At 37.2% G+C, this 15023-nt stretch overlaps 1 protein-coding gene across 1 annotated transcript in view; it reads left to right on the top strand.

The window, feature by feature from the left end:
* Positions 1-13479: 13479 nt before the first annotated feature.
* Positions 13480-15023, top strand: part of SEMA3A (semaphorin 3A) — a 237311-nt gene continuing 235767 nt past the window's right edge. Inside the window, exon 1 of the mRNA XM_063396993.1 lies at positions 13480-14261. The gene's annotated coding sequence lies outside the window, so the exon portion shown is untranslated. The remainder of the gene's footprint in view (positions 14262-15023) is intronic.

Raw genomic sequence — 15023 nt, 5'->3', positions numbered from 1 at the left:
TTATCCACTTTGCTCATCCTGTCCTCCAATCCCATGGATGGCCCTCCTGGAATTAGTAACGCATTTTACCTTCCAATGTGAGTTGTACACTGATCTTTGTAGTCTTTCTGAGATTAAAAACATCCCCTACATAGACAACATTCCCTACTTATAACTATTGCACAATATTTACAACATAATTTTTAGAGTATAATAATGTAGTTCCATGAGATTTCATAATATCAACACTGAAACAAGGAATAAATAGAGATTTTTTGTCTCTATAGCGGGAGAGACCACTATTAAAAGGACTGAAGATTATACTTTATTTAGGATCATAAGAGAGACACTGCATGAATTTAGAGCAAAATGATGATTTCTTTCCAAAAATCATGCAATCTTTATTGAAGAAATAACACACAAAAGTGAGAGTCCAAGGAAACAAAGAAATACTAATTAGTACCATGACCAGCAATAACAATTTGCAACTTTGTAAGAGATATACAGAACAGCAATTTTTAAAACAATTTTTGGTTGTCAAATTGTTTACTATCAGAAGAAAACAAACAAACAAGCAGTAAATAAAATGTGTTAACAAGAGCTCTGTATGCTAATTGCCATGTCTTTTTTTATCTGTAATATTACATCGAGATAAATGTAAAGACATATAATATTTAATTGGTATGTACATCAGCACAAAGAAATTAATTTCTCAGATTTATATTTCCCACAGGAAAAAAATGTGCTGTTTTTCTGCACTGGTTTTGTCCTCAAGTTTTATCAGAATTGATTTTACATAAAACCTCAAATATTGGCACCTGGATATTTTTGAAGACGAAGAAAATAAGTTTGTAAAACTGGAAAATAATATGCTTCATCAAAATCCATGAAATAGGCAGAGGGAGACCTGTAAGAACCTGGTATTTAATTTGTGTGTCCATAAGATTAATATCATATAATGAAAATAAATCCAATGGAACGGTATTGATAATACAGACATGAGTGTATTGTTATATGGTCTGGTCAGAGATAATTTCAGTAACTTGACTTTTAAAAAATTATCTTGTTCTGTGAAGATCAGGGAGTCCTTGAGTGACTCTTACCTAATGGAGCAGGAATTAACCACAGCATCTAAGTTCTCTCAAGTCCTCACCTTACTTCACTTAACACACATTGAACTTGGAAGCTGATGTTGGCTTTTCTCTCATACCTCACTTGATACGAATTTCAATTTGTCTCATGCCTACATGGATGGGTGCATGGTAGATTTCCTCTTGCATACCTTAGAAATGATTCAGTTCAATAGGTTTGTCTTTGCGTATTGTTTTACAGAGCACTGAAATTGTCAAAATTTGCATGACATTTACCCCTGTTAGCTTTTATGCAGTGAACAAACACAGCTGGGAAAACTGCAGGCCAAATCAGTGGCTCAGTGATTTCTTTTCCCATTACAAACTACAGCCTGTAGGTTAAAATCATGAGAGATCAGAGTGTGCAAAAGGATGTTGCACCATTTGGGGAAGTGCTGATTTGCTGTAGGGTCAGAAGGCTCTCAAGAGGGATCTGGTCAGGCTGGAGCAATGGGCTGAAGCCACTTGGTGAGGTTTAACACCAAGTGGCTGGTCCTGTCTTGGGTCACAACAACCCCTGGCAGCAGCAGAGGCTGGGATAAATTAGCTGAAAAGCTTCTCACCAGAAAAGGACCTGGGGGTGAGGATCAGCAGTGGCTGAACATGAACCAGATGTGCCCAGGTGGCCAGGAAGGTCAATGACATCCTGGCCTGTGTCAGCAATAGTGTGGCCACCAGGAGCAAGGCAGAGATTGTGCCCCTGTACTCAGCACTGGTGAGGAGGCTTCACCTCAAAAACTGTGCTGAGTTTTGGGTCCCTCATGACAAGAAAGACATTGAGGTGCTGGAATGTGTCCAGAGAAGGACAAGAGAGGCCAGGAAGGGTCTGGAGTACAAGTCTGATGAAGAGCAGCTGAGGGAGCTGGGAGTGCTTCGTCTGGAGAAAAGGAGGTTCAGGAAGGACTTTATTGATATTTACAACTACCTCAAAGGAGGGTGCAGCCAGGTTCTCTTCTCCCAAATAACAAGATAGAAGGAGAAGAAATTGTCTCAAGTTACACCAGGGGAGGCCTAATTTGGGTATTAAGAAGATTTGAAAAGGGTTGACAAGCACTGGAACATGCTGCCCATGGAACTGGTAGAGTCACCATCACTGGAGGCATTTAAAAAACAACTGCACAGAAAAGTTGTGGATGCCTCAACCCTTCAAGTGTTCAAGGTGAAGTTGGATGGTGCTTTGAAAAACCTGGTCTAGTGAAAGGTGCCTCTGCCCATGGCAGGGGGATGGAAACTATGTGATCTTTGAAGTCTCTTCCAACCCAAGCATTCTATAATTCCATGATCCTAGGGAGTGCTTAGGGATTTAGTTTAGTGAGGTGCTTTGCAGGGTCAAGTTTATGGTTGCACTCAAGGATCTGAAAGGTCTTTTCCAACCAAAATGATTCTATGACCCTATGATTATTACTTAATTGAATAGCCACCAGAAATAATGTCAAGATGAAAAGGAATATGGGGAAAAGTAATTTAGAGGAGCCAGAGATTAAATCACCTCCTCCCTACAGGCCTTTTTTGAAGAGAGTGAAGTCAGAAAAGGAGCAACTGAAAGAGAATTTTGCTAGTAATGTTTTCTCCAGAAGGGGATTGAGATGGACTGAGCATCTACATCTACATCTGTTCATTTGTTACAGAAATTTCATTAGAAGATATGGACTTCTATTTAAGTCTATTATTCAATTCTATTAAGAATTGAAGCATTCTTTTTATGCAGTGTCAGCACACTAGCAAGAAATAGACGTCTGATGTTCATTATTTTATTGCATGAATTTTTACAAAGAAAGCAAATTATTTTATATGGTGCAATGCATCCAGCAAGGTTCTTGCTTAGAACTGGTACGATGGAGCCTGGGGAAGGATTTGTTTCAGTATGACAGAAAGTCCAAGGCAGCAAGATCTTGAAGCAAAGCTCTGTAATCATTTTTGAAGGAAGTTAGTCAGAGAGTGTGTTCCTTCCACCAAGTGGTTGCTATACATCTCAGGGGATGGGCAGCTTAGAGCAGGATGCCTATTCTCAGCTTGTGGAGCTGGCAGTGACACAAATCCAGGGGGACCCTGGAGAAACTGAGCATGAACATACATTTTAGGAATGGCTGAGTGGGAGTAGAGCATTTAACCACACCCGCCCTCTGTATTTTAAGTCATCAATCTGAAAACACCCAACAAAAACAAAGCATGGGCCATGACATTCAAATAGTTCAGCAAAGATTTAGATTCCCTTGAAGTTTCATTTCAAGCTGACAGACCAAGAAATTCCCGCTGGCTTGTTTGCTATAGCAATAAAACCACCACTCATGCAACAGCCAGGGGTTTGGTAGTGAAGCTGCTTCTTGCCTCATATTTCAAATGCAATTTTTCCAGGCAAAACCAAGCTCCCTCTATGGCAGTTGGCTGCATTAAGGAACAATAGCTCAGCATCAATATTAGAAAGGTATCTGGGCACCCACAGAGCTGCTGTCATGGCTCTGGGCTTGACAATTTGCTGCAGGGTTTGGTGTTCTCATTCTGACACCCCATGATTCAAATCACCTCAAGTAAACTGAGAGGCTTTCCTGGGGCTCTGGGAGGACCGAATGCCTGACCTTCATTTCCAGGTTGCTGGTGATGATTTCATCAGCTCTCTGTGCCACACAGGGCACAGATCCACTCTCTGACTGTGCTCAGATCCAATCCACAGGTGACTGTCAAGGCAGGGCTCTGTTTATTGCAGGGTAAGGTGCAAGGAGATGATTTTTCTTGTTGTAGTGGAGAGGGAGGTTATGTTTAGCTGTGTTGCTCTCAGCATGGGCAGAGAGAGAAGGACAGAGCATGAGATTATCTGAAACAGGGCTGCCCTCACATATGTGTTCATTGCCAGGGCACGTCAGTAAGGATTAAGCACTGTTAGCATGGCAGTTTGCACAGCTGCTGAACTAAGTGTCATCTCATCTGTGGCTTTTGGGGAAGATGTGGAGAATTCCAGCAGGGAAAATAAATGTCTGTGGCATTCAGTGAGGAAGTGTTACTCTTGGTTAAACTCTCCTGACCTGAACAGAGCTTTGATTTCAGCCTTGTCACTGATATTTTGCTTAGCAGACTGAGAAGCTGATTCCTTTAGGATTCCTCTTTTGGGAGACTTCACCCCCAGCTGAGATGAAATTAGTTTTTGAAATCTATCTTTAAAAATCTGAAGTAGCAGATTTCTTTGTGCTCAAATAAATACTTTATTGCCAGCTTCCTCCCAATGGCAGAGCTTGCAGTAAAATATTTTTTTGAGCACAACTCCAATTTCCAGACCATTTTCAGTGACCTTGTAGACCCAAAAATCATTTATCCAGGCAAATGTATTCACTGGCACAAAGGCCAGAAAAATAGATATTATATGCTCTGCATCACCAGTTAGTCTTACACTGTAGTTAATTTTAATATTCAATTTCTGCTGCACAGAGAAAGAAGATGATTAGGCACTAGGATGAGATGCAGTAGATATACCAGTTCTTCTTGTGTTTCAACCAATAAGAGGTTTCAGTAGGGATAAGTGAAATAACTCAATCACCTGTTTACTTTCTGATTCCTTCAGATAGCAAAATGCATCTATGTGTTAGTGGTTAGGGTACCAGAGACTTTGGTATTCAAACAACATCAACATAAGGAAAAAATAGGCCAAGAAATAGGCAGTGTATTTTGCTTTCTTGTTTTTATATTATCTCTTTTTCTTTGACAACTACATAGCTACACCCAGAGAAGTAGTAATTATATCCAGAACCCAAAGAAGTCCTTCATAACATGAAAATGTTGTGACATCATAATCCTTGGTTAGGGAAATTATAATGATGGCAGAGGTTAAAGCCACAGTGTAGGACAGGCAGAGAAAGAGAAGAGCCTCAGAGGAGAGTTTCTTGCTCAAAAAAAGCAAAAAACTCTCCTGTTTTGAAGGATAATTCTCACAAGGTAAGGCACTTTACTTTTAAAATGCTTTTTTTTACAGGGATTTTTTTGTGAAAGTTTTTCAATAGGTTTAAAACTGCTCATGAGTGAGGTAGAGGAGAGGAAATAATGAGAAACAAATTCAGTGGAAAAACAAGTGTTGATTGTGTGACAAGGCAGTGAAGTAAATTTATGAACTGATTTGATCATGGATATTAGCACCTCCTTTCCTTCCAATGTGAGTCAGAATGAACATAAACATCACAGCTATATGGAAAAAATGTACCACTGTGGGGGAAGGGAAGCAAAGGACAATTAAAAGAACCCTTACTTTTTTTGCAAGTTTTTTTTTCTTTTTTTTTTTTTTTATATTTTCTAAGAAGAAACACAAACTGTTGAAATAGCTTTTCCATTTCTCTTCTGGCTGAGAGAAGAAAATTTAGAGGACTAAAACCAGTTTGTGACATACCAATAAATTTCAAAGTTATGTGCTCCTAAGACATCAGTGTTTGTTTTTTTTTCTATAGATATATCAATGAGCCAAGATTTTTACACTGTGAAACGTATTATGACAGGACAGAAGTACTTTGTATAACTTTTCAAATATGCTTGGATTGATAGAGGAAATGCTCTTCTTTACCAAATGTGATACACTCTAACATATTTACAAGCAAATTCACATCTTCTGTCTTTTTGTCCTTCTCTGTGGAAAGAGAAAACACCTTTATGATGATGTTAGTAATACATAGCACTTGTCATGAGATTGTCTGAGAGAACTGTGTCACCTATGTCACCTCCAGAAATAACAGACTATTCTGAGTTAGAAGGCTGCTATTTCAATGATGAATTAGATGTTCACTTTGCTTTTCATTTTTAAGGAACTAAACTTAATTTGGTAAGTTTCAAACACTGATGGACTCTGATCATTTCGCTATGAGCTCCTTGCACAAATCTTAGATTTCAATTGTCTCAGCCTTGTGCTTGTTCCTTTGTGAAGTATAACACTTGTTTCTTCTGTAAGTTCATTGGAACTGACAAATCACAAGAGGAGCTTGAATTCCAAAGCATAGTCAAAATTTGCTTTATACCCATGACTAAAGTCAAATCTGAACTCTATCTAATAGAAATATTGAGTAACCTCACGTTGATCTCTTCTTGATACCAGCTATGACTGTCTGTAATAGCTGAGGTCAGATCACTATCCCTGATGTGTGTGCTCTCCTCACAGAATTTTCTTTGGTAAGGAACTATACTGAGGAAGAATCCCACTTCTAGCTCAGGCTGGCCTAGTGCAATGCAGTTAAAAACATTGTATACATCCTGCTATTTAATAGACCTCAAGGCTGTAGGAATTCAACAAGGCTTAATTATTAAATTGGTATATATCCAGATAATTTCACCTATGCATATATTCTAAGATTTTTAAAGAAAAATTCTAAGAATTTTTCTAAAAATATTTTGATCAAATAATTTTGAAAATATAAAATATAGACATGTGGGTCGCAGAATATGCAATGAAAAGTTTTTATCATTATCTTAGCCCATATGAAGACTTCCCCCAAAATATGTTCTTAGAAAGAGAACAAGCAGACCCAGCTATGATTAGATTTTCTTCATAAGAGCAGAAAATTGCATGATGTAAATATTGTTTTTTATTGTACAGATGTGCTGCAACAAAGAAAAATGCATGCAATATTACATTTGCTCTACTAGAAAATGAAAAAAGTTACAATAAAAAAGAGTAATCCTTAGCCTGTGTTATATAAACTTAAAGAAATGGTAATCAACCTTGATGCGTGACTAAGGCACACATCTGTCTGTATGATTTATGACAGAACACAATCAGAGAATAAAATGTTCTTTTTTTAAAAAATATCCTCCCAGTAAGAGGATATTCTTCTCTACAATGAAGCATAGATTTTTTTCCCATGTTTTCTTTTTCACTGAGCTAAGGGTTGCTATTATACATCTACGAGATGCAGTTTCTTAGCAGTCTTTGTAGAAATCCTTACCATTCTCTTGTATAGAAGCTCAAAGTTGCTCATGAACAGAGAAATTATTCAACCTGTTTTATTACAAAAGAAGGAACAAGCTTCTTCCTAAAAAAGTAATTATAATTCTGAATTAAATGTCAAGAATAGTAAGTCTCTTTTTATTTCTATTAAAAAGATTAGTGTATGGAAATAGGACAAGATATTTTTATTGTTATTATTATTATTATTATATATTTTTAATTCTCCTTAGTTTGAATAGGACATTTCAAAGGGCTAAAAAGAGTTGTACCTTCATGTTTATTTAATAAAATTTCTGCTAAAATTATCAGCCCTAGAAAAGACAACATGGACATTATCAGTACTGGAATTTAATGAAAACCACATAACTAAACCAGTGTAAGCTGCTGACTGTCAAAATATATATATATTTTTTAATATTGATATAGACTATGTTTAAAAAAGTAAGACTTTTTAGGTTTTTTGGACAGTAGATTTGATTATAAATATAGTATTGTTTGAATTACTACAGAAAGGCTTGAGACACTTACCTTGAATCCAGTGACAAGATTTCCACTATATTCAAGTGTAAATTAAATTAATAAGTAATTTAATGTTTTCCAATGGCCTGGAGTCCTATTATCTACTTAATTTTTGATCAAGATCATTAATGTGGGTTGAAACTTCTTTTCTTGAGCACCGGTTACCACCCCTGCAGTGCAGGAAATAACGTGGTGTGATAGCAGAATATTCCTCTGAATTAAAAAACCAAACCCTCTCAGGGACGAACTTTAAATCTTTTCCTCAGTGTTGTTCTTTGTTTACTGTTGGAAACAATCACTTTCAAAGGTATATCTCACCAAGTCAATTTATGCTACTGGTGCTGGCTGGACTGGACAAACTGGCTGGCAGGGAGAATGATGCAAGACACTCCTGTGCAAGTGTCTGGATCCCTGCCTCAGGGAGGAAGCAGAGTGTGCTTATGTATTTGCCACATTTAATGGCCTTTTCAGAAGGAAATTGCGTGTCCTGTGACATCTATCAGCAGGAAAGGTGACTTCATAAAGAAAGGGAAGGCCTTGCATTAGTGAGAACAGAGTGGCCAATTAGTAATTCCACAGTCATGACAAAGTTATGTGATGGTGTTTATGCAATACTGGATTTAGATGAGCCTAGAGGAAACTTAAAAAGAGTGGGAGGCAGGGGAGATGGATTCAGGCCCTGCCTCTGCTTTAAGTCAAGTACCTCATAGCATTAGGTTATGTTAATCTACAATTGTATCTGTTTCTGCATCTCTTTCATTCATCCTGCACAGAGATTTACACAGAGATCATTTAACACAGAGATCAGAAATGTCTTAAGCATTTTTGCGTATGGAAGAAATGCAGTTGCTCTTCTTAATGGAATTTTATTTGGAAGGCATAAACTAAAAGAGATCAAAAGAGAATATTTATCACAATAAATGATTTGTCTATACAACATCAAAAAAATAAATGTTAAAAGACCTAAACAAAGACAAAAGTTTAGAAACTACTCTCTATCCTTTTAAAATCTGTAACACTGGAGAAGGTTTTATTTTTTGTCTATCTCCAAATTCTATTATTTGCCACTGTACTGAAATGGCACAAAATTTATACCAGAATTACAAGATAACTGTATTACTGATGACTCTATTTCCTTCCCAAATACCAGGAAATGTAATAATCATCACATCTTAAAAAGAGGAGAAATGTATGTATATCTGCATAATAAAGATGTAATAGTAGAGAGAGTAATGCAGGGTTTATGGGTAGCAGAAGCAAACATTTAAAAAATATGGATTATACACAGAATGCCAGATTCTGCAGAGTCTAAATTGCTTGATTGTAAAATAGGGCTACTGCCAGTGCCAAAATATCAAGAAGAGGGGAGATCTCTGTCCAAGGATATTACAAAACACATTACAGTCAATTTAGACTCTCTGCTGATAAAAGAAACTTTCAGTTGTGCCCCATCTCCATAGAAATCTCGCTTGAGTGAGTTCAGGGAATGAAATTCATAGAATCATCTCATTCACTTTGAGTCAGATTTGGGAAATGCACAACATGGCTCCACACCAAACCAAGGAAGAGAGAATACAGCTCCTTATGGACTCAAACATGGCATCTTGTTCCTGTGCCTCTGGGACCCAAAGCTAGTTGGTTAGGTTCATTTTTTCTTCTTCTTTTCTCTCCCTTTTTTTTTTTAATCCATCTAGAGCATAAAACAAGTTTTCATATTCTTAGAAGACCACCCATGAGGTTTCCCCTTTCACTTTTACAAAGCTGTTCTTCATTGGGAATAATGTGTTTGTCCTGTTATGTACCAACCAGGAAAATCTTTCATTAATAAGTTCAGTTCTGAAAATGCCTGTGTTCATTTTCACCAGTAAGTTCTAAGGCAAGGAAGTGTTTCCACATCTCTTTCCCTCCTGGTGGGTTACCAAAATTTTATGCACACACAGAACAGTATGCATAACATAGCTTATGAGAATGTTTATGTCAGCTGGAGACCACAAAACCTGACTAGCAGGAATTCTGTGTACTTTCTCCCAACACAAACTGAGGCTTTGCCTTTCTGTGAGTCTAATTTTAAAAAGCTGTATTTTTAGAAAAACACTTTTTCAGGTGACCTGTGGAATAAAAATGATATCTACACTAACATGCCATTTCTCCATTATTAGAATATTTGCATTTAAATGCCATCACTCATCGTGTAATTGTTATGTCTGGCATAAAGTTTATATCTGCAGAAGACAAAAATATGCTTCACATAACTTTCTAGCTGCTTGTAGCTTATCTCAAGACTTTGTGACAAACACTTCTAGCATTGGTTTAAAGCCAAACATCACCTCTTAGAGCTCCTTGCTTATGCAAATATTGATGTTTAGTGTCAATGAGGAATATTTTTATGAAAATGTATTCACTCGCATCTTTAGTTTTGTGTACTTGATGAGATGCTGTGACAGGACACTTAAGTCAGGCATAATTGTGATATGAGCCTGTCCAAACTTTTTTTTGAATGAGGAAAAAACCACCAGACCTTCAAAACTGCCTTTGATTGAAAAAAAAAAGAAAAAAAGAAAAAAAAAAAGACTTGGAGAAAGCTCATATATCATAGGCAATAAAGGCAATTAAAGTAAGCTGGTTTGAAATCTCCCTCTTGCCTAGTGTAGCTTTCAGACCAAGATCTTGTTCCCAGTCAGCACTGGGATTCCTGTTAACCTGAGACAAATCTACTTTTCCATTTTTTTCCATATTTGTTCTCTTTTTTTTTTTTTTTTAATGACTCCTCCCTACAAACTGTTTTCCTTCTCATGCTTCCTCCGTCAACCCAGAGAAGTTCTCTGAGCTTCTGGCACAGGTATGGACTCCCTCATTTGCTCTCAGGAAAGTCTCTCCTTCCAGGGGCTCCTGTCTCGTCTCAAGTTCAGTAGTTCAGACAATGTGAGCTCATGGAATTCTCTCTTAGCTATCACTAAGACCTTTCAATCATATATTTTATATAAAATATAATAATCATAGCATGAGAAAAAAAAGGAAGAGTTGTTTCATGCAAATTTATTTATTCGAAGTATGTATAAGCCCACTAATAAAAGAGCTACCAAAACTAACACCTCATATGTGGAGTACTCTACAGATGAAACTAACCTAGTGAAGTGTATCTGAAATATCTGCTTCATTTAAACTGCTGTATGTCTGCAAAATCTCATGGTTGAACAAGTTATTTCCAAATTGGACTTTCAACTGAGTAAAAGCCAATCACATCCAAAAGAGGTTCCTCTCTGCTCTCTCTTTTCCTTTTGTCTTGCAAGAAATAATAAAGTGAACAGAATTTCCTATTAAATTTCTTGCTGGTTCAACAGGGTGGTCTCCTCCTTTCAATCCTAGAGCAGTTGTTAGGGGAGCAGGGAGCTGGAGCTGGACTTGGCTGCTCGTATTCGATTATCAGAGCCAGCTGGAATGGGGTCAAACGGTGCCTATAAAGGACTGAGAAACCTCAGCTGTAAAAAACAGCAGGAGGTAGTTTGGCTCCTGTGGTTGGCCCTGAAGTTGTGGGAGCACGCAAGGAAAAAGCAGCGAGGATCCTACAAAATTTTTAATAAAGATTAGCTTTTCTTTCTGCATACCTGTGTGTGTACATGTGGGTGTTTGGGTTGATCTTCACATCATCATACCTGAGACATTAAAAAACTTGTTAAGTAAAATGTCTGAAAGAGGTACAAGAATGTTGCCAGTCAGTGCTGGCAAGATGACTAGGAAAGATGAAAATCAGTGGTACTTGTTCTATTTATTGCTGAGATGTTTAGATTGAGCTTCATATGCATTAGAAAGAAGTACATGCACCTGCAATCTGAATTTCACAAGGGATTAATAATGTTGGGTGCTTAAACTTTTGATGCGCCTCCTGAGAATCTTAAAAAAGTCTGACTTTTTTTTTTTTTTAATGTATTTTCTGTTATCCTAAGAAGTCAGTATAAAAAAGAGGCAAAAATGTCTCAACGGTAACTGATTTAATTTATTTAATGGGGTTTTTGTGGCTTAGAGATAAACTGCAGACCTTTTCCAAATCTGATCTTAAAAAGCATAGTACTCTTAACACAGAGTTTTAATCAGAAACTTTTGTATGGAGAATGTTCTTTTGACCAGATGATAAAAATATAAAAATACAGCTGTTACTATATCTCAGGAAAGTGTTGATAGAACTGTGACAGAAGCATCACAATAATAATATTTCAATATCACTCAAATTCTGCTATAATTAGGAATATGCCTTATTCAGCTGTTGCATATTTCAGTCAATAGTTTAGTTAAGTGCATACATATTGCAGGAAATAGACAAAGTTTGAATATGCAGTGGTTTAAAACCAGTTTGTTTTGAGATGGTTGTTGTACATTATTTTACAGAGACTGGGTTAGCAGGATGGTTACAGAGCTTGTGCAGTGATTAAGAAAACTCTAGCAGAATTGGAATGGTGAACCTGTTTAATACTCAGGACACTCTGTTGTCTTCCCAAATAATGGATTAGAATCAGGTTAAGAAAAGATAAAACATAGGAATGCATAGAGGTATCTTTTATGGCTTCTGTATCAATTTACTCCTGAAGTGGTCTCTGTTAGCCCCCTCAGACCTAGGGCTGTTAGGATAGATGGTTTTTCATCAAATTTGGGTCTTGTTTCCAAAGTCCACTGACATGTCTTTCCACCCTGGGTTTTGTCCAGCTTTTAACACAGGGCAGAATAAGGTCTGAAATTTGTCTTTAGCCCACAAAAAGAACACCAGTAGGAAAGAAAAAACAAAAAAGATCACTTCTGGAGAGCAAATCAGCAGCTATTGTTCCCTTTAGCAGATTAAGTAATTTATTTCATTTTGAATCACTGACAATCTAGGTTGCAGAAGATCAACTCTTATTTTTGAGATATTTACTTCAATTGTGTGTGTTGGCTTCTGTTTGACAGTTGACATGGGCAAGATCTCAGCACTGGTTTCTTCCACTGGATGAGTTTTCTTCTGCCGACTCTTTAAAACTGGAGGCTAGAATGTCTCTCAGCAAACTTCTTATAATACATTTGCACAGGAAAATTGTCCAGTAATGTCATTTATTTATTCCTTATTTCAAAATATTGTAGCATAGTTCCTCCTGTGTCAATCACATTTAGAAAGCCAGAGCATTTCAGTGGAACTGTAAATCATGATCCAAAGATAGAAACTTTTTTTGAAAAGCATGTAGCAAATAAGACCTTGCCTAATTTTACGTGAGAATGTTGCTAGCTTATTTGCCAAGGAATGTTAGGCATTGTGCAAGCACATATTAAAATACAAACTGTATCCTAGAAATCTGTAGGGTCCCATAGCATCTGCCATCGGAAATATAACAAAATTAACCAACATAGTCCATGTGTTCCAAACAGAAATCTTTAATTTGAAATGCTCAGTGAAATGAGTCAACAGTAGATCCAACTGGGTTTAATTTCATTTGGACTTGATCTTTCACGGATACATTCCATACAGAGAGTATTGAAAAGCATTTTTCCTCTGCTTCATCATAGCCCTGTCATTCTCTAGGATCTTGACAACCAGGGTGTTTTCTAGGTCCTGGAGAAGGAAATCATATCCCAGGGTGTCAGTGTTCATGTGATGGACATTACAGTGGTAAGTTTGTGTCAGTGGCTGAAAAGTCCATTTATGTGAGCAAATTTCTTGTTAATGAATTGCAGAATTTCTTAATTTTTTTTCATTTACCTTATCTTCTTGCACATTTTCATGTGTCATTTTCACATTTTTTATTTTATTTAAAAATAAAAAAGAGCAGACTGGATGGAGAACAGACATTTATATAGGTGTAGTAAGGTCAATGATTTGAATTTTTCCAGTCAACTGTGAGTCTCTTTCAAAGTTGAAGTTTAAAGTTAACTACTCTGAGCTACTCCAATATGAACTTGGCTCTCTGATCAACTTCCTTCCTTCTTTGTGGATGCCCACATGTGTGTCTGAGTAGAAATTAAAGTCCAAAAAGTGCCCAGAAGTTCTGTGTGGCCCCCAGGCAGTCTGTGGCTGCTGGCAGAGCAGGTTCCTGGGGTGTGCCCCTGCAGTTCTGCACTCCTGCACTCCTGCAGGTCCCCTCTCCAAAGGAACATCCCCTTGCTCCTTGGCCTTCTCCTGAGAGAGAGTGACTGAGTGGGCCAGCATAAAACTGCACTGTAGAGTTTCAAAAAGTGAAACTAATTTATTTCGGTATCGTCCATCTAGGTTTGCCTTTATAAGATATAACTTCATTCCAATGAAAATCAGTGCATCTAGAGGTTTGGGGGGGATGGAGGAGATTCGTTGGGTAGGGCTTTATTTTTTTTTTTTCTCATTAATGAGACAATGGTAACAAACTCCAGTTGCAAACCAAGATGACTTCACTTCATTACAGAAAAAAAAAGCTGATACTCTATATAAGTGCAATATGACTGTGTTTCATCACAAGACCCCTGCTATGCACTTTCCCAAATCTTATTGAATTTAGACTGGCCCCTGTTACATAGTCAAGACTTTGGATGCTTTGAAGCAATACTGTGGTAGCTGATCATGTTCTTATTTACTGTTCAGAAGTAGGTAAGCTTATAGTTGTTTTTTTTCTTCTGTAAACTGGTTGTATTTTTTAAATTTAAAATTACGTTCCTTTAGGAGTATCAAAAGGACATCAATCAAACTGGATAATTTTGCTTTGACCATTAAACACTTGTGGCTGTGTGAGGTAAGATCTTTTGTTCTTATTCTTTTTCTTTTCTTTTTTTTTTTTCTTTTTTTTTTTTGACATGCATTTAAATAAGTTAAAGCTAACCGTTCCTTCCTGTTTATTTCCCAGGGGTTAAGAATTCTGTGAAAATTTAATATGTTCCTAAAGGGCCTAAGTAGTATTCAGAAATTCATGTAAAGGATTTGAATATTGGTTTAGTTTTATTTTCTGTTAAAACCTAAGCTACATGTTCATACAGACACTACTGAGCTGATGGAGACAGATAGATATACTTGTAATAAGGCACAGGTAAAGCCCATGATATGCTCATATTTTTGGTCCTTGATTTGTGTCCTGACAATGTCATGCCTGTTTGCTGAGGTGGGGCCTGGCACAACAGGACATGGTGCATTTTGATTTATTTGGAAAATTTCAGTGGATGGCCACACCAGGGCCCTTCCTCCTAGGGAGCTGGGAATTGAGACTGGTATTTCTGTCTGTGGGTCAGAGATGTCCATCGTGTAAAAGTGTGATAGAATGGTAAATACACAACTGCTCTCAAGTGTAAATGTTGTTTTTATACCTGGTAGCCTTCTTGTTCTGGAAGAAGCATCATTTACAAGAGACCACTCTTGCAGGTTCAGCTCTAGGCTGGATACTTGGATGTCTGAAATAGTTTCAGGTACAAGAGCTCACTTACTGCTCCTACAACTGATTTGACCAGCATAAATTTTTAAAACAAAAACTTGATGAGAAAGGAAATCCATGATGCCAATGCCC

Source organism: Prinia subflava, chromosome 4, assembly GCF_021018805.1.
Source record: "Prinia subflava isolate CZ2003 ecotype Zambia chromosome 4, Cam_Psub_1.2, whole genome shotgun sequence".
Classification (NCBI taxonomy): Eukaryota; Metazoa; Chordata; class Aves; order Passeriformes; family Cisticolidae; genus Prinia; species Prinia subflava.
Note: the sequence above shows the minus strand (reverse complement) of the source record. Positions and strands in the feature narration are given on the sequence as shown.